This window comes from Lolium perenne, chromosome 3, assembly GCF_019359855.2.
Source record: "Lolium perenne isolate Kyuss_39 chromosome 3, Kyuss_2.0, whole genome shotgun sequence".
NCBI classification, from domain to species: Eukaryota; Viridiplantae; Streptophyta; class Magnoliopsida; order Poales; family Poaceae; genus Lolium; species Lolium perenne.
Window position 1 is genome coordinate 9238450 of NC_067246.2, and position 7007 is coordinate 9245456.

Here is a 7007-nt window from a genome sequence, read left to right on the forward strand (position 1 = left end):
AAGGTTTTCCGTATCGTGGCTCTCGGTACTGGGGGTTTCGTCACGGAGGCTATTTGTAGGCGGAAGGGCAGGTCCGGATGGGGCACGAGGGGCCCACACCCTAGGTCGGCGCGGCCAGGGCTTGGGCTGCGCCGCCTTATGGTGTCGCCACCTCGTGGCCCCACTTCATCTCCTCTTCGGACTTCTGGAAGCTTCGTGGCAAAATAGGACCCTGGGCGTTGATTTCGTCCAATTCCGAGAATATTTCGTTACTAGGATTTCTGAAACCAAAAACAGCAGAAAACAAAGACCGGCACTTCGGCATCTTGTTAATAGGTTAGTTCCAGAAAATGCACGAATATGATATAAAGTGTGCATAAAACATGTAGATAACATCAATAATGTGGCATGGAACATAAGAAATTATCGATACGTCGGAGACGTATCAGCATCCCCAAGCTTAGTTCTGCTCGTCCCGAGCAGGTAAAACGATAACACAAATAATTTCTGGAGTGACATGCCATCATAATCTTGATCATACTATTTGTAAAGCATATGTAGTGAATGCAGCGATCAAAACAATGTATATGACATGAGTAAACAAGTGAATCATAAAGCAAAGACTTTTCATGAATAGCACTTCAAGACAAGCATCAATAAGTCTTGCATAAGAGTTAACTCATAAAGCAATAATTCATAGTAAAGGTATTGAAGCAACACAAAGGAAGATGAAGTTTCAGCGGTTGCTTTCAACTTGTAACATGTATATCTCATGGATATTGTCAACATAGAGTAATATAACAAGTGCAATATGCAAATATGTAGGAATCAATGCACAGTTCACACAAGTGTTTGCTTCTTGAGGTGGAGAGAAATAGGCGAACTGACTCAACAATGAAAGTAAAAGAATGGTCCTCATAGAGGAAAAGCATCGATTGCTATATTTGTGCTAGAGCTTTGATTTTGAAAACATGAAACAATTTTGTCAACGGTAGTAATAAAGCATATGTATCATGTAAATTATATCTTACAAGTTGCAAGCCTCATGCATAGTGTACTAATAGTGCCCGCACCTTGTCCTAATTAGCTTGGACTACCGGATCATCACAATGCACATGTTTTGACCAAGTGTCACAATGGGGTACCTCTATGCCGCCTGTACAAAGGTCTAAGGAGAAAGCTCGCATTGGATTTCTCGCTATTGATTATTCTTCAACTTAGACATCCATACCAGGACAACATAGACAACAGATAATGGACTCCTCTTTTATGCATAAGCATGTAACAACAATTAATAATTTTCTCATTTGAGATTGAGGATATATGTCCAAAACTGAAACTTCCACCATGGATCATGGCTTTAGTTAGCGGCCCAATGTTCTTCTCTAACAATATGCATGCTTAACCATAAGGTGGTAGATCGCTCTTACTTCAGACAAGACGAACATGCATAGCAACTCACATGAAATTCAACAATGAATAGTTGATGGCGTCCCCAGTGAACATGGTTATCGCACAACAAGCAACTTAATAAGAGATAAAGTGCATAATTACATATTCAATACCACAATAGTTTTTAAGCTATTTGTCCCATGAGCTATATATTGTAAAGGTGATGATGGAATTTTAAAGGTAGCACTCAAGCAATTTACTTTGGAATGGCGGAAAATACCATGTAGTAGGTAGGTATGGTGGACACAAATGGCATAGTGGTTGGCTCAAGTATTTTGGATGCATGAGAAGTATTCCCTCTCGATACAAGGTTTAGGCTAGCAAGGCTTATTTAAAACAAACACAAGGATGAACCGGTGCAGCAAAACTCACATAAAAGACATATTGTAAACATTATAAGACTCTACACCGTCTTCCTTGTTGTTCAAACTCAATACTAGAAATTATCTAGACCTTAGAGAAACCAAATATGCAAACCAAATTTTAGCATGCTCTATGTATTTCTTCATTAATGGGTGCAAAACATATGATGCAAGAGCTTAATCATGAGCACAACAATTGCCAAGTATCACATTACCCACGACATTTATAGCAATTACTACATGTATCATTTTCCAATTCCAACCATATAACAATTTAACGAAGAAGAAACTTCGCCATGAATACTATGAGTAGAAACTAAGGACATACTTGTCCATATGCTACAGCGGAGCGTGTCTCTCTCCCATATAGTGAATGCTAGGATCCATTTTATTCAAACAAAACAAAAACAAAAACAAACCGACGCTCCAAGCAAAGCACATAAGATGTGATGGAATAAAAATATAGTTTCAGGGGAGGAACCTGATAATGTTGTCGATGAAGAAGGGGATGCCTTGGGCATCCCCAAGCTTAGACGCTTGAGTCTTCTTAATATATGCAGGGGTGAACCACCGGGGTATCCCCAAGCTTAGAGCTTTCACTCTCCTTGATCATGTTGCATCATACTCCTCTCTTGATCCTTGAAAACTTCCTCCACACCAAACTCGAAACAACTCATTAGAGGGTTAGTGCACAATAAAAAATAACATATTCAGAGGTGACACAATCATTCTTAACACTTCTGGACATTGCATAATGCTACTGGATATTAGTGGATCAAAGAAATTCATCCAACATGGCAAAAGAGGCAATGCGAAATAAAAGGCAGAATCTGTCAAAACAGAACAGTTCGTATTGACGAATTTTAAAATGGCACCAGACTTGCTCAAATGAAAATGCCCAAATTGAATGAAAGTTGAGTACATATCTGAGGATCACTCACGTAAATTGGCATAATTTTCTGAGTTACCTACAGGGGGATTTTGCCCAGATTCGTGACAGCAAAGAAATCTGGAACTGCGCAGTAATCCAAATCTAGTACTTACTTTTCTATCAACGGCTTAACTTGGCACAACAAAACACAAAACTAAGATAAGGAGAGGTTGCTACAGTAGTAAACAACTTCCAAGACACAAAATAAACACAAAGTACTGTAGGTAAAAACATGGGTTGTCTCCCATAAGCGCTTTTCTTTAACGCCTTTCAGCTAGGCGCAGAAAGTGTGTATCAAGTATTATCGAGAGATGAAGCATCAACATCATAATTTGTTCTCATAATAGAATCAAAAGGTAACTTCATTCTCTTTCTAGAGAAGTGTTCCATACCTTTCTTGAGAGGAAATTGATATTTTATATTACCTTCCTTCATATCAATGGTAGCACCAACAGTTCGAAGAAAAGGTCTTCCCAATATAATGGGACAAGATGCATTGCATTCAATATCCAAGACAACAAAATCAACGGGGACAAGGTTATTGTTAACGGTAATGCGAACATTATCAACTTTCCCCAAAGGTTTCTTTGTAGAATGATCAACAAGATTAACATCCAAATAACAATTTTTCAGCGGTGGCAAGTCAAGCATATCATAAATTTTCTTAGGCATAACAGAAATACTTGCACCAAGATCACATAAAGCATTACAATCAAAATCTTTAATCTTCATCTTAATGATGGGCTCCCAACCATCCTCTAGCTTTTTAGGAATAGAGGCTTCGCGCTCTAGTTTCTCTTCTCTAGCTTTTATGAGAGCATTTGTAATATGTTGTGTGAAAGCCAAATTTATAGCACTAGCGTTAGGACTTTTAGCAAGTTTTTGCAAGAACTTTATAACTTCAGAGATGTGGAAATCATCAAAATTCAAACCATTATAATCTAAAGCAATGGGATCATCATCCCCAATGTTGGAAAAAATTTCAGCAGTTTTATCACAGGCAATTTCAGCAGTTTCAGCAGTTTCAGGCAGTTTCTCGCGCTTTGCATTAGAAGTGGAAACATTGCTAACACCAATTCTTTTATTAGTATTAGTAGGAGGTGCAGCAACATGTGTAACATTAGCATTACAAGTGGTGGTAATAGTCCAAACTTTAGCTACATTATTCTCTTTAGCTAGTTTTTCATTTTCTTCTCTATCCCACCTAGCACGCAGTTCAGCCATTAATCTTATATTCTCATTAATTCTAACTTGGATGGCATTTGCTGTAGTAACAATTTTATTATGATGATTCTCATTAGGCAAAACTTTTGATTTCAAAAGATCAACATCAGCAGCAAGACTATCAACTTTAGAAGCAAGTATATCAATTTTCCCAAGCTTTTCTTCAACAGATTTGTTAAAAGCAGTTTGTGTACTAATAAATTCTTTAAGCATGGCTTCAAGTCCAGGGGGTGAACTCCTATTATTGTTGTAAGAATTCCCATAAGAATTACCATAGCCGTTGCCATTATTATAAGGATATGGCCTATAGTTGTTACTAGAATTGTTCCGGTAAGCATTGTTGTTGAAATTATTATTTTTAATGAAGTTTACACCAACATGTTCTTCTTGTGCAACCAATGAAGCTAATGGAACATTATTAGGATCAATATTAGTCCTATCATTCACAAGCATAGACATAATAGCATCAATCTTATCACTCAAGGAAGAGGTTTCTTCGACAGAATTTACCTTCTTACCTTGTGGAGCTCTTTCCGTGTGCCATTCAGAGTAATTGATCATCATATTATCAAGAAGCTTTGTTGCTTCACCAAGAGTGATGGACATAAAGGTACCTCCAGCAGCTGAATCCAATAAATTCCGTGAAGAAAAATTTAGTCCTGCATAGAAGGTTTGGATGATCATCCAAGTAGTCAGTCCATGGGTTGGGCAATTTTTAACCAGAGATTTCATTCTTTCCCAAGCTTGAGCAACATGTTCAGTATCTAATTGTTTAAAATTCATTATGCTACTCCTCAAAGATATAATTTTAGCAGGGGGATAATATCTACCAATAAAAGCATCCTTGCATTTAGTCCATGAATCAATACTATTCTTAGGCAGAGATAGCAACCAATCTTTAGCTCTTCCTCTTAATGAGAAAGGGAACAATTTTAATTTTATAATGTCACCATCTACATCCTTATACTTTTGCATTTCACATAATTCAACAAAATTATTAAGATGGGCAGCAGCATCATCAGAACTAACACCAGAAAATTGCTCTCGCATAACAAGATTAAGTAAAGCAGGTTTAATTTCAAAGAATTCTGCTGTAGTAGCAGGTGGAGCAATAGGTGTGCATAAGAAATCATTATTATTTGTGGTTGTGAAATCACACAACTTAGTATTTTCAGGGGTGGCCATTTTAGCAACAGTAAATAAAGCAAACTAGATAAAGTAAATGCAAGTAAACTATTTTTTTGTGTTTTCGATATAGCAAACAAGATAACAAATAAAGTAAAACTAGCAACTAATTTTTTTGTATTTTGATTTAGTGCAGCAAACAAAGTAGTAAATAAAACTAAGCAAGACAAAAACAAAGTAAAGAGATTGAGAAGTGGAGACTCCCCTTGCAGCGTGTCTTGATCTCCCCGGCAACGGCGCCAGAAAATATGCTTGATGGCGTGTAACTCACACGTTCGTTGGGAACCCCAAGAGGAAGGTATGATGCGCACAGCAGCAAGTTTTCCCTCAGAAAGAAACCAAGGTTTATCGAACCAGGAGGAGCCAAGAAGCACGTTGAAGGTTGATGGCGGCGGGATGTAGTGCGGCGCAACACCAGGGATTCCGGCGCCAACGTGGAACCTGCACAACACAACCAAACTACTTTGCCCCAACGAAACAGTGAGGTTGTCAATCTCACCGGCTTGCTGTAACAAAGGATTAACCGTATTGTGTGGAAGATGATTGTTTGCAGAAAACAGTAGAACAAGTATTGCAGTAGATTGTATTTCAGTAAGAGAATTGGACCGGGGTCCACAGTTCACTAGAGGTGTCTCTCCCATAAGATAAACAGCATGTTGGGTGAACAAATTACAGTTGGGCAATTGACAAATAAAGAGAGCATGACAATGCACATAAATATCATGATGAGTATAGTGAGATTTAATTGGGCATTACGACAAAGTACATAGACCGCCATCCAACTGCATCTATGCCTAAAAAGTCCACCTTCAGGTTATCATCCGAACCCCCTCCACTATTAAGTTGCAAAGCAACAGACAATTGCATTAAGTATGGTGCGTAATGTAATCAACAACTACATCCTTAGACATAGCATCAATGTTTTATCCCTAGTGGCAACAGCACAACACAACCTTAGAACTTTCTCACATCGTCCTGTGTCAATGCAGGCATGAACCCACTATCGAGCATAAATACTCCCTCTTGGAGTTACAAGCATCTACTTGGCCAGAGCATCTACTAGTAAAGGAGAGCATGCAAGATCATAAACAACACATAGATATAACTTTGATAATCAACATAACAAGTATTCTCTATTCATCGGATCCCAACAAACGCAACATATAGAATTACAGATAGATGATCTTGATCATGTTAGGCAGCTCACAAGATCCGACAATGAAGCACAATGGGGAGAAGACAACCATCTAGCTACAGCTATGGACCCATAGTCCAGGGGTAGACTACTCACACATCACTCCGGAGGCGACCATGGCGGCGTAGAGTCCTCCGGGAGATGAATCCCCTCTCCGGCAGGGTGCCGGAGGCGATCTCCTGGATCCCCCGAGATGGGATCGGGTGCGGCGGCGTCTCAGTAAGGTTTTCCGTATCGTGGCTCTCGGTACTGGGGGTTTCGTCACGGAGGCTATTTGTAGGCGGAAGGGCAGGTCAGGATGGGGCACGAGGGGCCCACACCCTAGGTCGGCACGGCCAGGGCTTGGGCCGCGCCGCCCTATGGTGTCGCCACCTCGTGGCCCCACTTCGTCTCCTCTTCGGACTTCTGGAAGCTTCGTGGCAAAATAGGACCCTGGGCGTTGATTTCGTCCAATTCCGAGAATATTTCGTTACTAGGATTTCTGAAACCAAAAACAGCAGAAAACAGCAACTGGCACTTCGGCATCTTGTTAATAGGTTAGTTCCAGAAAATGCACGAATATGATATAAAGTGTGCATAAAACATGTAGATAACATCAATAATGTGGCATGGAACATAAGAAATTATCGATACGTCGGAGACGTATCAGAGCACACGCCATCATAGATATAGCAACTTA